Source organism: Ursus arctos, unplaced genomic scaffold, assembly GCF_023065955.2.
Source record: "Ursus arctos isolate Adak ecotype North America unplaced genomic scaffold, UrsArc2.0 scaffold_19, whole genome shotgun sequence".
Lineage (NCBI taxonomy): Eukaryota > Metazoa > Chordata > Mammalia > Carnivora > Ursidae > Ursus > Ursus arctos.
Window position 1 is genome coordinate 56,389,978 of NW_026622863.1, and position 19,433 is coordinate 56,409,410.

At 42.3% G+C, this 19,433-nt stretch overlaps 1 pseudogene; it reads right to left on the minus strand.

The window, feature by feature from the left end:
- Nucleotides 1-8,996: 8,996 nt before the first annotated feature.
- Nucleotides 8,997-16,123, minus strand: LOC113247340 (zinc finger protein 350-like; annotated as a pseudogene).
- Between the last annotated feature and the right edge of the window lie 3,310 nt (nt 16,124-19,433).

Here is a 19,433-nt window from a genome sequence, read left to right on the forward strand (position 1 = left end):
TCCTCTCAATTGATGCAGAAAAAGCATCTGACAAAATACAGCATCTTTTCCTGATTAAAACTCTTCAAAGTACATGGATAGAGGGAACATACCTCAATATCATAAAACCCATCTATGAAAAGCCCACAGTGAATATCATTCTCAGTGGGGGAAAACAGAGCTTTTCCCCTAAGGTCAGGAACACGACAGGGATGCCCACTCTCACCATTGTTGTTCAACATAGTACAAGTCCTAGGCTCAGCAATCAGACAACAAAAAGAAATAAAAGGCATTCAAATTGGAAAAGAAGAAGTCAAACTCTCACTCTTCACGGATGACATGATACCTTATGTGGAAAACCCAAAAGACTCCACCCCAAAATTATTACAACTTATACAGCAATTCAGCAACGTGGCAGGATACAAAATCAATGCATAGAAATCAGTTGCATCTCTATACACTAACAAAGTGACTGAAGAAAGAGAATTTAAGGAACTGATTCTATTTACAATAGCACCAAATACCACAAGATACCTAGGAATCAACCTAACCAAAGAGGTAAAAGATCTGTACCCTAGAAACTACAGAACCCTTATGAAAGAAATTGAGGAAGACGTAAAAAGATGGAAAAACATTCCATGCTCATGGATTGGAAGAATAAACATTGTTAAAACGTCTATGCTGCCCAGAGCAATCTACACTTTCAATGCAATCCCTATCAAAATACCACTGACATTTTTTCACAGAGCTGGAACAAACAATCCTAAAATTTGTATAGAATCAGAAAAGAGACCAGATTGTCAGGGGAATGTTGAAAAAGAAAACCAAAGCTGGGGCATGACAATGCCTGACTTCAAGCTGTATTACAAAGCTGTGATCACCAAGACAACATGGTATTGGCACAAAAACAGACACACCAATCAACAGAACAGAACAGAGACCCCAGAAATGGACCCTCAACTCTGTGGTCAACTAATCTTCAACAAAACAGGAAAGAACAGCCAATGGAAAAAAGACAGTCTCTTCAATAAATGGTGCTGGGAAAACTGGACAGCCACATACAGAAGAATGAAGCTGGACTATTCTCTTATACCACACACAAAGATAAACTCAAAATGGATGAAAGACCTCAATGTGAGACAGGAATTCATCAAAATCCTAGAGGAGAACAAGGCAGCAATCTCTTCAACCTCGGCCACAGCAACTTCTTTCAAGATATGTTTCTAGGGGCACCTGGGTGGCCCAGTCGTTAAGCGTCTGCCTTCGGCTCAGGGTGTGATCCCAGGTCCCTGGAATCGAGCCCCGCATCAGGCTCCATGCCCTGCTGGAAGTCTGCTTCTTCCTCTCCCACTCCCCCTGCTTGTGTTCCCTCCCTCACTGGCTGTCTCTTTCTCTGTCAAATAAATAAATAAAATCTTTAATAATAATTTAAAAAGACATGTCTCTAAAAGCAAGGAAAAGAAAAGCAAAAATGAACTTATGGTACCTCCTTAAGATAAAAAGCTTCTGCACAGCAAGGGAAACCATCAACAAAACTAAAAAGCAACCTATAGAATGGGAGAAGATATTTGCAAATGATACTACAGATAAAGGGCTGGTATCTAAGATCTATAAAGAACTTCTCAAACTCAACACCCAAAAACCAAATAATCCAGTCAAAAAATGGGCAGAAGACATGAACAGACATTTCTCCAAAGACATACAAATGGCTAACAGACACATGAAAAAATGTTCAGCATCACTAGCCATCAGGGAAATTCAAATCAAAACCACGAGATACCACCTTACACCAGTTAGAATGGCAAAAATTAACAAGACAGGAAACAACAAATGTTGGCGAGGATATGGAAAAAGGGGAACCTTCTTACACTGTTGGTGGGAATGCAAGCTGGTACAGCCACTCTGGAAATCAGTATGGTGGTTCCTCAAGACCTTAAAAATAGAGCTACCCTACGACCCAGGAATTGCCTACTAGGTATTTACTCCAAAGATACAGATGTAGTGAGAAGAAAGGGCACACGCACCCCAATGTTCATAGCAGCAATGTCCACAATAGCCAAACTATGGATGGAGCCGAGACGCCCTTCAACAGATGAATGGATAAAGAAGATGTGGTACATACATTTACAATGCAATATTACTCAGCCATCAGAAGGGATGAATACCCACTATTTGCATCGACATTAAAAGAACTGGAGGGGATTATGCTAAGTGAAATAACTCAAGCAGAGAAAGACAATTATCATACGGTTACACTCATATGTGGAATGTAAGCAATAGTGCAGAGGACCACAGGGGAAGGGAGGGAAAACTGGGAAAAAATCAGAGAGGGAGATAAACCATGAGAGAATCTGGACTCCGGGAAACAAACTGAGGGTTTCAGAAGGGAGGGGTTTGGGGCAGCTGGGTGATGGTTATTAAGGAGGGCACGTGTTGTTATGGGAACTGGCTATTATATGCAACTAATGGATGGTTGAATACAACATCAAAAACTAATGATGTATTATATACTGGCTAACTAAACATAATAAAAAAAGCAATATAAGTGAAAACTCTCACTTATTTAGTATTAAATGGCAATGAAAGCACAATATATGTAAACCTAGGAAATACTGAAGTACAAGAAAGAAATTTAACTTTTAAATATTGATTAGAAACGATATTGAAAATAATGAACCAAGCCTTCACCTTTGAGACAACTGTACTGAGATGTGCGGAAAACTCAAATGCAGAGAAGTAGCTCCTTTTTCTTGGGGCCACATTCACCAGAGAGTCCCTACTAATAACCAAAGAGCTGGTTTTAGGACTGAGCTGTGCTTATGACACCAAGACAGGGTCAGAGGAACACAGCCAACAGTCCTGGATCTATGAAGATCAAGGCCCTGGGAACACCAGCTCTTTGGCTTGAGACCCCGAAGACAGTGTCTTAAAAATAAAGGTGGACTGCAGCCCAACTTCAAATCATTGGGTGAGCCTAAAAATTCTCAATCCCATATGAACTTGGATTGCTAGGACCCAAAAACACCTGGGAGAAGCAAAAGAAAAAATTCCAATCTTTGAGGAGATAAAAACATCCTTGCCTTCTCAATATTTTTACGTCTAATACTTAAAGATACAGAAATATTGAAAGGATTGTAAAAGATACAATATGAAAACATTAACCAAAAGAAAGAGGACTTCAAGGGAAAAAATAACAGGATAGAGGAATATTTCATAATGATAAAAGGTTCTCACCATAATTATCTAACAATTAACTACATGAATTTAAAATATGTAAGGCAAAAATCAACAACTACAGGGAAAAATTGAAAATTCACATTTGTTGTAAGAAATTTTAATATATCTCGCTTACTCACTGATAGAATGAGCAAACAAAAAATTAAGAAGAATGAAGAATATGTTAATGTGAACAGTAAAAATGACTCAAGGGTCATGCTTTTCAAATACATGTGAAACTTTTACAAACATTCATCATATATTTGGCTAGAAGACAAGTCTCTACTCATTTAAAAGGACTGAAATAATAGAGTGTGTTCTCTGTCATGAACTAAGTTAAAAATCAACAATAGAAAACAAACTGCAAAATCCTCACATATTTGATCATTATTAAATAAATTAACACGTATGTCAAAAAAGAAAACACAATGAAAATTTGAAAATACTTTAAACTTAAAAGGGGTAGGCCCCATGATCTCTAGTTTCCGGGTGTCATGCCCTGCATAATCCTCTCCCTTTCAGCATGGGCGGGATCTGTGACTTAGTTCTAGCCAACGGAATACACGTAGGGTGATGTGATTTCACTCCCGTAATTGTTACGTAAGACTATGTCTTAGACAACTGGAGCTTGATTCTCTCTTGCTGGCCCTGCAGAAGCAAACAGCCATGGTGTGAACTGCTTATGGAGGGTCCTCCGTAACAAGGAACCAAAGAGGGCCTGAGGTTGGCCCACCAGCTTGTAACCAGCAAAAAGGTTGGGGTCTGCAATCACACAGCAGAAACGAAATGATTTCTGCAACAATCTGAGGGAGTTTGGAAGCAAATTCTTCCCCAGTTGAGCCTCCAAATGACAATATAGTCTGGTACGTCATGATTATGGCCTTGCGGGGCTGAGAGCAGAGGACCCAGTAAACTGTGCCTAGATTTGTGAACTGTAGAAACTGAGACAATAAATGTGTGTTGTTTTACACCACTAAGTTTGTGGTAATTTGCTACATAGCAATAAAAAACTAATACACTTAATGACAGAAAACTTAAAGTTTTTCTCGCTTGTTCTGTCTCTCTCAAATGAATAAATAAAAACTCTTTTAAAAAAAATTTAAAGAGAGCGAGCGAGCCTATGAGCAGGGGGAGTGGGAGAGGGAGCGGGAGAAGCAGACTCCCCGCTGAGCAGGGTGCCCAACGCCGCTGGTCTCATCCCCAGATCCTGGGACCACGATCTGAGCCAAGGCAGTCGCTTAACCGACTGAGCCACCCAGGCGCCCCTTAAGTCTGAAATCTTAACTAGAAACGCCCGCTCGCTAACACCCTTCACCCCAGGTTTCTCCAGGTCTGAGCCCCGCAGTGAAGTGTGAACCTGGACAAGACAGCGCGTCCACTGATACACACCTATACCATTCCAGTTCCTCGTCAGTAGGCTCCACTAGTAGAATCACTCACACCGACAACCAACGCTGACAGTCGGGCCCTCGGCCATTAATTTCTTCATACGCTTAATAACACAGACCGCGGAAGGGCCGATTCCTAAAGCCCAGACTTCCCGCGCGACCGAACCAAAACAAATGCCTAAAAAGGCAGTTTACTGGCCTCACAGGCGCCTTACTCCGGAGATACCCACCAGACGCTGAGCTTCACTAGACTCCACCGGCAGCTACCGAAGACAGAACTCATTTCCTAAACACCACAATCCCGGCGCTCCCTAGCAGTCGCTAGAGACGCTTCAGGTGTCTTGAACCTCGCAGCGTTTCATGAGGTCGAGCGCTGGACACGGTGCGGCTCTATGACGTACGTGACCACGCCCACCTCGGTGATCTGGGCCCGAGAGCCTGGAGCGGCCGCAGCGGCTGAGCGCCGAAAGAAGAGATTGACATCGATTTGGGGTATCTCCTTGCCTTTTCCGCCTTCTTGTTGGCTACAGCGCCGTAATGAAGAAGTTTTAAGAGGCGGACCCTATCCAAGGCCCGCGTGGCCATGCAGTTTTCTAGTTAGCCTTTTAGGAAGATGGCGGCGCCCATGAGTCCGTATAGAGGAACACCTTAGGGGCGGCCATCCTTGCAGGAACTGCAGTTCCGCCGGGTGGGAAAGACCCCGGGAGCTAAGGAGCCTGCGACAGCCCACGAGGTTTGTAGGAGCGAAGGCGTTAGAGGGGTGGCGGTCAGATCACGGCCGAAATAAGGGAGACTTCGAGTCCTGGTGAGATTTGAGAATGGGGCTGAGTGGAGGTGAGAACGAGTACCACAGTTCTGGATTAGTTCTGTCTAAAGGGCGGAGCGAATGGAGGGCGGGGCTGCGAAAATAAACGCCCTCCGGGATCTGGATAGCGGACTACCACTATAAGAGAAGAGAGGAGTGAGGCTTCAAATATACCCAAGTGTTTCCCCCAAATATTCGGGCATTTAAGAGTGATCAAATGACCATATATGCTTCTGTCTTGTTTGGCATAATTTCTAAGTAAAATAACCACCACACTGAAGAAATATTAGCCATTATTTTATGCAAGCAAAAGTGGTGGGGGTAGTGGAGGATATAATCTGTACATCTTTTTTTCAGGGTAATATAGAATTATCTATACAGTTTAAATTTTTCATTCTTGTTGACCTAGAAATTCTAAGAATCTTTGTTAAAAACTGCTTTTATGGGGTACCTGGGTGGTTCAGTCGGTTGAGCACTGACTCTTGATTTTGGCTCAGGACATGATCTCAGGATTGTGAGACTGAGCCCACTCAGGCTCCACATTCAGTGGGGAGTTGCTTGAGATTCTCTCTTCCTCACCCCACCACGTGCTCTCCCTCACTCAGCTCTCTCTCTAAAATAAATAAATCTTAAAAAAAACTCTCTATATATTAACCATAGAAATTTTGGTAATGTTTTTAATTTTTTCAAGATTTATATTATTTGAGAGAGAGCCAAGGGAAGAGGAGAGGGAGAGAGACAATCCCAAGCAGACCCCCCAGAGAGTTGAGCTAGAGGCAGGGATGATCCCAGGACCCTGAGACACTGACCTGGGCAGAAATCCAGAGCCTGCCACTTAACCAACTGAGCCATCCAGGCACTCCAAGTAATTTTTTTTAAATTAGGAATAACCTTGAATGTACATCAGCAGGCGAATAGTTTGGTAAATTAAACACATTTCTTCAACAGAACAAGCGGTCTGTGGCCATTAAAAAGCCAATTATAAAAATACCAGTATTTTTTTAAATGACTTCTTGAAAAGATGAAATATTGATCTCCACACAGTACTTATATAATCTTGTTATGGCAGAAATTCATACACATAGGCATTCAAGATTTTGAATGGGTTAAAACATAATTTTAAGAATATTGGGACTTTGGGTTTAGAGATGGACAGAATCTTCACTGAGTATCTATCCACTATGAAAGATCTTAAACAGCATCAAATATACTGCTTCATCCACTGCCACAGCTCCCCAAACGAGGGAACTCTAAAATGCAAGTCCTTCCCTCCAGACTGACTTTCCCTTACTCTCTCTCATCCAGCATCACCATTACACAATAAATCAAAAATGGAGATGTGAGTTATCTGGACTGTAGATCACTGGAGGTTGACGTGAAAAACATCAGAGATCAACCCAAAACATAACCTATGTGTTATCTTCACATTCACCACCAGAAAATATAAAACTGCAAGTCTGTAAAGTGCTTATATGCAGAGAAACATGATTCTGCAGAGGGCCAGAAACTGGAGAACCTGGCCTAGGGAGGGAAAGCCTCACCGAAGAGATGACAACTGAAGATGATGACGGATGGAGAGACCAGAAGAGGAGGGGATGGGGGATTCCTTATTCACAAGGACTAAGAATACTTTTATTATTACCACTTTTTCTGCTTTGTCCTTTTATAATCTGTAATTAAGTCTCTCAGATCACAATGAAAACACTTATTTCCATATTTTCCTTCAGTGACAATACAGACTTCGATTAGTCCATTAATCCATTCATTCACTTTCGAATCTATATATAATTAGGTTTTTTTCCTTTATGCTGGGAAGTATAAAATCATGAAAACCAGCACTCTCCAATATAACCTTCTGGTGTAATGGAAATGACGACAGAGATTCACTCAGTGTCTCACCTTCTTTGCTCATTGTCTCTGCTGTCCAATTCTATAGCCACTAGTCACATGTGACTATTGAGCACTTAAAATATGGTTAGTGTGGCTGAGGCAATGATTTTTCATCTTTCTGGTTCTGAATTTTTTGAACATAAAAAGTTAATTAAAAAATACATTAAAATGTAAGTAAAGCCACTAAACTTAGGGAATTTATAATCTCCTTAAGGGGATAAGAAATTTTAAAATTTTAAAAATAAGTTTGTCGGGGCGCCTGGGTGGCACAGCGGTTAAGCGTCTGCCTTCAGCTCAGGGCGTGATCTCGGCGTTCTGGGATCGAGCCCCGCATCGGGCTTCTCCGCTAAGAGCCTGCTTCTTCCTCTCCCACTCCCCCTGACTGTGTTCCCTCTCTCACTGGCTGTCTCTATCTCTGTCGAATAAATAAATAAAATCTTTAAAAATAAGTTTGTGTTATAGTGCTCAACAAGCATGAATAAGTTTTTCCTCCATCCCCCCAAATAATAAACTCCTTCAACAATATATTGTCTGATTTCCTTGAACTAATGACTCCACGTCCATCTCACTTAATATAGATATTTACATCCTCTCACTAGAATAGCTGGTGTGTAAAGGTACCACTTAAAGATAATCCATGGGGCACCTGGCTGGCTCAGTCAGTAGAGCATGCCACTCCTGACCGCAGGTTCATGAGTTCTACCCCACGTTGAGTGGAGCCCCCACTTAAAAAGAAAATGTTAAAGATAATCCAGTTACCTCAATGCTGTGTCCAGGAGACCACGGGCTTATTCTGTTTTGGTCACCACTGTATCCTCACCTCTTCAAAAAGGACCTAGTACAAAGAAGTATTTGACAAATACTTGGTAATTGACTCAATCTAAAGCTGCAATTTCAAAAGTGCCCCTAAGAGTTTATAGCTGACATCCCAGTTTCTAATTAATCCTTCACCTTGACCTGCAGAAACTGAATTGATAAACACATGCCCCATATCGCACCCACCCAATGTTAGCCCTTTCCTGATTCTTCATTCATAGCAGCATTTCAGATACAAATTTTCTTGTAGGCTTTTAATATTCACCTATTTACTTTCTCTACTTAGTTGAACTTCCTTCATTCCTTTAACAGACACAAAAGAGAAATTGATGTGTATGTATTTGGGTTAACATCAGATTATGCCTGTGTATCAATGCATATTTTTAAAAGATTTTTATTTATTTATTCGACAGAGACAGCCAGCGAGAGAGGGAACACAAGCAGGGGGAGTGGGAGAGGAAGAAGCAGGCTCATAGCAGAGGAGCCTGATGTGGGGCTCAATCCCAGAACGCCGGGATCATGCCCTGAGCCGAAGGCAGACGCCTAACCGCTGTGCCACCCAGGCGCCCCTGATGCATATTTTTAATAGGATTAGAGATTCCGCTTTCCTAGCCTCGGCATTTATATAGTTCCTCTCAGTATATACTTTTCAGCCATAATATGACCTATAAATTTTTGCTCAAACTTTCTCCACATAGAATTTTTTTTTAAGATTTTTATTTATTTGACAGAGAACACGAGCCAGCGGAAGGAGCAGAGGGAGAAGCAGACTCCCCACTGAGCAGGGAGCCTGGTGTGGGACTCAATCCCAGGACTCCAGGATCATGACCTGAGCTGAAGGCAAACACTTAAGCGACTGAGCCACCCAGGCGCCCCACATAGAATGTTTCTGAGTTTTTTTCCTACTGGTTTTCTGTGACATAAAATAAGACATAATTGACCAGTGAAGGCATGACCACATTGACTGCATTCATAAGGTTTCTGTCCTGGGCAAATCCTCTCTGTTGTCTCCTGAGGGTACACTTCTGGCTGCAGGCTGTCCCACTATGACCACATTCCTATTTGCTAGGAGCCCAGTGATGTTTAATGATGTCTGACAAGCCACAGAAGGCCCTTGCCATAGTCGTCATATTAAAAAGGTTTTTCTCTTGCAGGACAACACCAGTCTGTGATGACCTGTGACTCTGAGGGAGGATTTTCTATCTTGCCTAAATGAATTTTCTGACGTTTATTGAGGACTTCCCTCGAAAAGATTTCCCACATTCAGTGCATCTCTATGGTTTCTCTCCTGTATGAGTTCTCTGATGTACATGAGCTGTGATAAAGGATTTCCCACATTCACTACATCTAAAAGGTTTCTCTTCTGAGTTCTTTGATGTTTAATGAGACCTGACTTCTGGGAACAGGATTTTCCACATTCACTGCACACAAAGGGAGTCTTTCCTGTGTGAAATCTTTGATGTGCTATCAGGCACGTCTTCTGGATGAAGCCTTTCCCACACTCACTCTATATATAAGGTTTTTCTCCAGTGTGGATGCGCTGACATACCATGAGATTTCCCTTCTGGATGAAGCCTTTTCCACATTCACTGCATATATATGGTTTCTCTCCTGTATGTGTTTTCTGATGTACATTGAGCTGTGATTTCTTGAGGAAGGCTTTGCCACATTCAGTGCATTCATAAGGCTTTTCTCCTGTATGCATTCTCTGCTGTTCAGTGAGCATAAACTTTCTGGAGAATGCTTTCCCACACAGACTACACCTGTGGGGTTTCTCTCCTGTATGAAGATTCTGGTGATCAGGGAGCCAGGACTTCTTGATGAAGGCTTTCGCACATTCACTGCATACATGAGGTTTCTTTATTTTTTGAGTTTTCTGATACTTAATGATTTGGCACTTCATGCTGATACATTTTTGGCATTCGAGAGATTTAATTTCACTCTGAAATTGTTCATGATTAATAAGAAGAAAGGCTTTCTCACCTACAGTAAGCTCTGCAGTGGCTCTGCTCTGCTTAAGTTATATTTGGTTTCATACTTTTTCCCATGTAAGTCAAACATACCATGCTTTTGCATTGACACAAAATGAGTTTTGCTCTGAAAAACAGAATTTTCAAAAGTGTTATGTTTGTGCCATTGTTCTAGGCTATTCTCCATGATTTCATTTGGTAAATGCTCTGGAAGTTTCCAGACTCCTAGAAAAGATGATAATGAATTCTTCCATCATATTGACTAGAATAAAAGTACTGTTTAAAATAGCTTCATTTGAGGTGACTTAGTGATGACCCTATTATGTGAGTGTAAATAAAACTCCATGTTGAATGTTCCTTATATATTGGAAAAAACAGTGACAATGAATAAACACCGTTTTGGCTACTTCCCACATATTGCAGAACACGCAGAGACTGTGAAATACACGCAATTTCCCATGAGCAGCAGACCACAGGGTGGAGGGCCACCTCATCCAAACTGGGGAGAGACAGACTCATTCACGTCACAAATCCTTACTGAGGACTCCTGTGCACAGGACATGCTGCTCATGCTGGGGACACACACAGAGCCCTCATGTTCAGGGAGCCTACACTGCACTTTGGTAAAAGGACACAAGTAAAACAGCTGCACGTCGTGAAAACTGGTGTGAAGGAGCAATGGAGATGGAGGGAGATGCAGGAAATCAGGTGACACTGTGGAGAGAAACAGGCCTCCCTGGAGGATTTACTGTCAAGGTCAGCCTTGGGGAGCATCAATATGATACAGCACAAAGCTCCAAGTACATGTGACCTGTGATCTACACCTCACAGAGCTGTTCCCTTTCCTAAAAGAGAAGTCCCAGTCCCAGCACCTGCTCTTCCATTACTACCACACTTATATTCCAAATATTTCATCACCGCACTTGTCACCCTCTAAGAGACACATAATGTATCTTCTTATTTGGTCGGTTTTCTGTTTCCTGATCTTAGAATGAAAGCTCTTGGTCTGTTTTTATGCCTTTTTCTCACTGCTGTTACACTAGGTTATCAAGAAATAAATTATTTTAAAAATGAAGCAAGTAAGCAATCACATGTCTGCAACACACTGGGGAGTTTAGGGAAGAAAATGGAAATCTCTGTGTGAGCAAGAAATACTATTATCACAAAGACACTGAGAGAAGAATTTCATGTCTGTGACAAGTAATGTGGTTAACTAGGACTTAATGTCACCAGAATACAATGGGGGAAAAAGGAAGCTTTCAGGAAGTCAATATGATGGTAACATCTACAATAAACTAGAAGGAAGGTCAGAATGAGTAAATACACAAAGGAATTAAGTCATAGTACACATGAGTGTTATAATCTTGTTTAGGCTGTAACTGGTAATGTAGGATGTTGAAGTACTTTTCTGTTTAAAATTCATCATCAACAGCAGATTCCTTTAAAGAAGAGAGCTCTACAGGTAGGGAGCATTTGAGGAAATGCCTGGATGGCCAGGATGTAAGACGCACAGGAGTATAAAGAACCAAAACTTACAGGGGTTTTCTGGGAGGGAAGATGATGCAAGTTCCTTGCACTTACTGGGAACTCAGGAGAGTTGCCATAGAATGAGTGAGTTGTACAGAACTAAAGTTTGATAGATCACCTTGGGCAGATGTCAATTTGAGGGTACCCTGCAGGGAACAGAAGCACCTTGGCTTATTAGAATAAAGAAAAGTGTGAAGGGTTAGGAGACCAGAGAAGAAAATGGAAAACAGAACCTTTGGAAACCTCAGAGTGAGGACAAGGGCCCAGTGAAGACCAGTTTACTTTGGAGGCACAGCATCCAGGATGGGGTGAGGGTTAGGAAGGAAAATCAACACCATTGGGACAGAAAGGTGCAGCAGTTAGAAGACAGTGAAGAATTGAGTTTTCTCTTTGGATAGAGGCCTTTGGACAGTAGACTTTTAAGGCAAGGAAGGAGGAAGAGTAAGAAAGGAAAGATCTGAGAATCATTAAGAAAAAGGAAACCATGCATACAAAATTCAAGATGTAAATAAAATAAACAGGGATCAAATCCTGTTTGAGACAAATGGGATATATTTTACTCTAAACTCCTACAAAGAAAAAGAGGTTGCGGATCAGGAGAGAGATGCATGGAGGCACTGCCTACCTAGCCTCCAACCCTCTCAAAGCTGTGACTCCTCTACCAACTAGAATATGATTTCCACAGCCTGGTTCCCTCCTGCTGCTCTCACTCACCTGAAAGGATTTGACAGGGGATGTCATCTTCCACTGTTGGTTCTTCTTGATCAAATTTGGAGAGCACATCTGGTTTGCTCGTGTGAAAACCTGTTCATGGTAAATGATAGAAGACTCAGGCACAGTAATTGGGCTTGGGGTCCAGGAAGACTGCATGATGTTAGGACAAAACAATTTTCACACCTACAAAGTTAAGGTTTTCACTCAGGAGAAGGGAGAATATACCCACGTGTCTGGAGCCAAGGAGCGGGCTGAGAATCTCACTTCAGAGCAGCACAGACACTATGGGCTTTAAGAAGCTGAGAAAGGAAAGGCCACTGATGGGGACACTGACAGCAGGTTCCTATAGTTCTCCAACATCATTCCTGGTACAGGTCCTTCTGAGCAGGGGCCAGGAGCTGCCACTCTTCCCAGGTGAAGTCCACGGCCACGTCATCAAATGTCAGGGATTCCTGTAATAACAGTGCTCCCTAATGAAGTGATGTCCTTCTGATGATATGGAAGAAATGTTAAAAATTTCCTGCTTATTTCCATTCTATAGGCTGTATCTAGACATCTAGCGGGGTTTTTATTTTGACCCATCGTGAAAGAGCAAATGCCTAATTATTCTGTAATTGTGCACAGTCATCCAGCCATTCAACCAATGAGAAGTTTGCATAGCGTGCAGAAGTTCAGGGGTGCCTGGATGGAGCAGACCCTTCAGTGTCTGACTTCTAGTTTGGGCTGGAGTCGTGATCTCGGGGTCGTGAGACTGAGCCCCATGTCGGGCTCCACACTGAGTGCAGAGTCTGCTTGAGTTCCTTTCTCCCTCTCCCTCTCCCTCTGCCTCTCCCCACCAACTGGGGGGCATGAACACTCTTTCTCAAATAAATAAATAAATCTTAAGAAAACATGTGTAAGTTCATTCTCCTTAACCTAGAAATACCATCCATACGTACATGGCAGATAAAAGATACTGTATGTATGCTTTTCACATTAATGCAACTGATTTTTTTTAAAGACTTTATTTATTTGACAGAGAGAGAAAGCACAAGCAAGGGGAGCAGCAGGCAGAGGGAATGGGAGAAGCAGGCTTCCCAATGAGCAGGGAGCCTGATGTGGGGCTTGATCCCAGGACCCAGGATCATAACCTGAGCCACATCAGGCTCTTCTGCTATGAGCCTGCTTCTTCCTCTCTCACTCCCCCTGCTTGTGTTCCCTCTCTCGCTGGCTGTCTCTATCTCTGTCAAATAAATAAATAAAATCTTAAAAAAAAAAAAAAAAAAAAGAGGGGCGCCTGGGTGGCACAGCGGTTAAGCGTCTGCCTTCGGCTCAGGGCGTGATCCCGGCGTTATGGGATCGAGCCCCACATCAGGCTCTTCTGCTATGAGCCTGCTTCTTCCTCTCTCACTCCCCCTGCTTGTGTTCCCTCTCTCGCTGGCTGTCTCTATCTCTGTCAAATAAATAAATAAAATCTTAAAAAAAAAAACAAAACATAACCTGAGCCAAAGGCAGACGCTTAACCGACTGAGCCACCCAGGCACCCAACCCCAATAATTTTCTTAAAGTACATAATTTGCAGTGTTATTGGAAGAGGGAAAGATAATAAGAAACTCATCCAAAGAAGGTATGATTCTGATACCAATTCCAATGTGCGTTTTAACACATTACGATTTTACTTATTATAAGAGGATATAAACCAGGAACCGTCAGATAGAAGAACTGAGGGAAATGGGAAGGATTTTCCAGGCCCTCTCCAGTAGCTCCACTCTCCCTGCATCTCCACGCGTTCATCAATCGCAAAGAAATTTCACTGTGAAGTATATGTCTAAGATATTTATTCTTCCAAAAATAAAGGTATATTTTTACCAGAAGACGTGGATAAGAATTTTAGTAACAGCATTATTCAAAATGCAAATGATGCCATTTTAATAAAAAGTAGGGAAACCTGCATATATTCAAACAATGAACTGCTATGGAGAAACTACATTTTTTTGCCCAGATTGCAAACTAAGAATGCTCCTTATATTTTTAAGGATTGTAAAACAAAAACAAGCATATGTGGGACACCCATAGATTATAAATCCCAAAATAGTAATTTACTGTGTGAATATTTATATAATACATAATGTCTGACCCTCTTTACAAAGAGAAAAGAAAACCTATCTGCAAAAACATGAATGAGTCTCACAAATATTGAGCAAAAGACTTGACATAAAAAGCGCATGATGTATAATTACATTCATATGCAGTTGTAATGATTAGGAATGGTTAATTATATTACAAAACTATAAAGAAAAGCCCGTAAGTGCGTGCTACACGGAAAATATGGCAATTACCTTTGGGTGTGAGGATGGGATATAATTGGAAAGAGGCTCACAAAAACCACTGGGGTGCTGGCAACGTTGTTTCATTACCTAGGTAATGACTGTTTATATATGTATATTTCTTTTATACGATTAACTTGTAGATTTTTTTAAGATTTAATTTTAAGTAATCTCTACCCCCAATGTGGGGCTCAAACTTACAACCTCAAGATCAAGAGTTGCATGCTGTACCGTCTGAGGCAGCCAGGCGCCCCTACTCGTAGATATTTTAAATTAACAAAGAAATCCAAGAGCTCAAATATACTAAAAGCCTGTTATTTGAAAAAGCCGATAATACATATCTGTCTCACTACAAATACCCATAGGGTCAAAAAAGAAAATGCAAATAAAGAATATAAGGAGTTAATGAGAGAAACGAATCAAATAAATTTTTTTTTGAATACTACGAGCATCTTTATGTTGTTAAATTTAAAATCCTGGATTAATCCTCCAGAAAACATGTTAACTCCAGACCATATAGCAGGTGAATTTTAATGGTAGGCAACAAGACAAAGATGTCCACTATCATCCCACTTTTGAACTCCATATTTCAGAGTACAGCCAATGCACTGAACGAGAATAAATTATAAACATTGGAAACTGGGCTGAAAATTAAGGTTATACTCAGACAGTGTCATCATGGACATGGAAAAAGAGATTCAAAGAATTACTAATATAAAAGAGAAAACGCTCCCCCAGAAACCACTAAGCAGATTTTCACATAGAGCTGGCTAGAACTGCACCATATGATATACTAAGCTCATTTCACAGAAATTCAATCATTAGCAATGGGAACTGGACCTACCATGATGGACTAAGACCAACCAGCACTTACTAATAAACCGAGATGTGGGTCACCTTGCCAGAGGGAGCGGTGCTAAAAAAAATGGAGATTCTGTTAGCAAAGAACAGCATGTAAGCAACAGGGTTCAGTGCTCCTGTCCCAAGGGCTCAATTCTTCCTTTGCCGTGGGAAAGAAGCCATAGACGACACCTTTCAGACGCGGGACCGCGGGACGGGGGTGGCGGTTTAGTCCCTCGGTCTGCAGTTAGTCAATCCCTGGACAAAAGGCTTTAAACACACACACACACCCCAGAGGCTTTACACACACACACACACACACACACACACCAGAGGCTTTACACACACACACACACACACACCCAGAGGCTTTAAACACACACACACACACACACACACACACACACACACACACCCCAGAGGGTTTCAAACTATAAACACACGTGTACACACACATACCTCGGTCTGTTAGTCAACTCCTGGGGCAAAGGCTTTAAACACACACACACACGAGGGTTTCGAACTATAAATCCCAACTGGACCCCAACCACAGACAGATCTGCCTCGTCCGCAACCCCCCAATACCTCGAATCAGGGTCCCACCTGCTTCTCCTTAAATACCTCCACCTCCGCGCTTCTACGCTCCCCATCCGCCCCCGACAATGATTTCATGGATCCATACTACAGCACGTCCACACGTCACCCTGCAAGAAGCAAAACCTATACTGTGACAAAACACAAACAAAAATAAAAAACAGAACTTCCAGGGACAAAACCACACACCGACCGGGTTTCCTCCAGGCCCAGGGGAAAAAACCTAAACGTTGATGTTCCGTGAACTCTTCAGTGTACGGTGGCCCACGATGACCCGAGGCCTTCGGAGAACCCGGAACGACGGTTTCCGGTATTTCTGAAGAGGCAATACGGTCCGGCGCTCCTAGCGGCCGGCCGTGGGGGCGGCCATGCTGGGACATCCGACTGCGCACAGCAAAGGGGCGGGTTTGTGGCCAGAGCAGTTGAAGGCCGGGAAGGTGAGAAGCCACTGAAATTATCTCCTATCTTCAACGTCCACTTTTGCGGAGGATTGGTAAAATTTCAAAGTCTGGAGCCTGGGGAGGCACACGTGGTGCAGGCTACATTGCGTTCCCCAGGCTGGATAGGAAGCAGCATGGCCGAGAGGTGTATTATCCACTTTGTATTAAAAAAAAAAAAAAAAAGTTTCCAGGTGTGCCTGGGTGGCTGAGTCCGGGAAGCATGCCACTCTTGATTTCTGCTCAGGTCATAATCTCAGGGTCCTGAAATCATCCCCCCCACCCCACCCCAGCCCACCCTCAACCCTCCCCCTTCCCTCATGGGGTCAGACCTCAATGGGGAATTCCCTTGAGAATACCTCTCTCCCTCTGCCCCCCCCCCCGCCCAAAACACAGACTTTTTGTCTCAAATAAGTCTTTAAAAAAAAAAAAAAGTTTACAAATGGAGAAGTAGGAATTCAAGTGTTGACAGCGCAGTACAAAATGAACTCCTGGTAAGAAAAATATACATCTGTAAAAGGACACCCACTGAAATGAAAAGATCGTGAAAGATTGCTTGCAAAAGCAGTTTTTTAAGAACACAAGATACCCAGAAACTGATACAGTGTGAGGGGTGGCCATTACCCACTAGAGGGAAAGAGCAGCTGAACAACCTAAACTGGGACTGGGACCTGGGGAAAAGGCCAACAAGGCCACCAAAATCAAAGTCACCAAAATCAAGGCCTGGGAAAAAGGGCCACCAAAATCAAGGCCAACAAACCTGGAGCCAATGAGAAAGGCACAACCTGAAGTCATCCCATTATACTGTGAGGGTGGTGGTGGGCAGTAATTCAGTTTTTAGGGTAAAGAGTACTAAAATTAGGTATTCGTCAGGCCGGTGTTAAAAAGCCAGGGTCCTAGACTCCAGCGCCGGAGATTTGGGTTTAGGACACATGGCATGTGACTTAGGAGTTTGCATTCTTTTGTTTCTCAGAGGATCTGAAACAAGAGACCCGTCACAATCATTACAAACAGTTGTAAAATGTTCTATGGTTACAAATATTATGATGGGTGATTCCCCTCACTACTTCTGTCTTAGCTCAAATTATATCCAGAAAAGCCCATGGAAGGGTAAGGAGGGGGGGAAGAGCCTCCCTTATTACTACCTATACATTACTGTAAATTAGTATTACTAGGCTTTTTCTTCACAGTATTTATTGCTTCCTAAAATTCTGTAATCCACTGTCTCTCCCTCATGAGATTGTAAGGTCCATAAAGGTTGTTCTGTTGCCTGTTTTGTTCAGTAATGTATCCTGTGTGCAGAACAGTGCCTCACATAGTGTTGGTGCTTCAAAATATATCTGAAGGAATGAATACCAATAACCTGGTATTTCAGATTGAATGCTGAGACAGCCACAGGATGGGAAATTTCTTTTCCTATGAGAGAACTGTTCGCAACTTGGATAGGTGGATAACTATGTGATATTTATGAGATTAAGAGAAAGTACTCAACAGTGAGAGGCCAAGAGCCCCACTCCCAGAAGAGGGAGAAGGAATAATGAAGAGAAACCACACGTCTCAATTCAGCAGCAAACAGTGCAGCTGGAATCTGATATGGTGGCAACTCTCAAGGGTGATGGTTCTGTGGACAAAGGTTCTCCACAACATCCCTTAGGGATCTCATCTCCCATTTCTTTTTTTTAAAGATTTTATTTATTTATTTGACAGAGAGAGAGAGACAGCCAGTGAGAGAGGGAACACAAACGGAGAGTGGGAGAGGAAGAATCAGGCTCCCAGCGGAGGAGCTTGATGCAGGGCTCGATCCCAGGATTCTGGGATCACGCCCTGAGCCAAAGGCAGACGCTTAACGACTGAGCCACGTAGGCGCCCCTCATCTCCCATTCCTATATTCTCCTCCATTCTTAGAGACTAGATCTCTTGTCCTCCTTTTTATTCTATTTATTCTAGGGATCCCTTTTTTCTGTTCTGCCCGGTTTATATTGAGTCTCTAATCACAATTTGGAAGGAGACATCTGTGTTCTTTAGAACTGCTTTCAAATGACTTATTGCTTCCTTCAGTGACAAAATATTGACTAGTCCATTGACTAATTTATTCACTTTCCAAAGCAACGTATTTGTCTTAATTTTTCTGTGCTGGGAAACATAAAATCATGCAAACCAATACCCTCCAAGATAACTTTCTGGAAATTATGGCAGATTTCTCTCAGTCTATGCTTTTTAGCCATATAGTTAGCTACAAAATTTGGCTCACTGTGCTGTCGAACGCGGTAGCCACTAGTAACGTATGGCTACTGAGCACCTGAAATTTGGTTTAGTGCAACTGAGTAACTGATTTTTTGTTTTTAAAACTAAAATTTAAATAGAAAAAAAAAAGAGTCAAGGAATGTTTAATCTACTTGGGAAGACAAGACATGGACATTAGGGGTGCCTGGGTGGCTCAGTCGTTAAGCGTCTGCCTTCAGCTCAGGAGGGCATGATCCCAGGGTCCTAGGATTGAGCCCCGCATTGGGCTCTCTGCTCTGCTGGGAGCCTGCTTCTCCCACTCCCCCTGTTTGTGTTCCCTCTCTCACTGGCTGTCTCTGTCAAATAAATAAATAAAAATCTTAAAAAAAAAAAGACATGGACATTAAAAAAATAACTTGCTTATATCCTATGGTACTTTAAAATCCATTGAGAGTCCTTGCCCTCCACTGAAGTAAAATACCCCTTGAACAAGAAATTATCATAACACCTTGAGCCAATTACACTGGTCACCACTTATCCATGGTTTCACGTTCAGGGGTTTCAGTTACCTGAAGTCAAGGGTGGTCTGGAAGCAGACATCAACAGTAGCCTAAACCTAAGTCACAATTCCTACACGTCACTTCATATCATGTAGGCATTTTATCATCTCACATCATCACAGGAAGAAGGGTGAGTACAGGACAATAAAATGTTTTGAGAGAGAGACC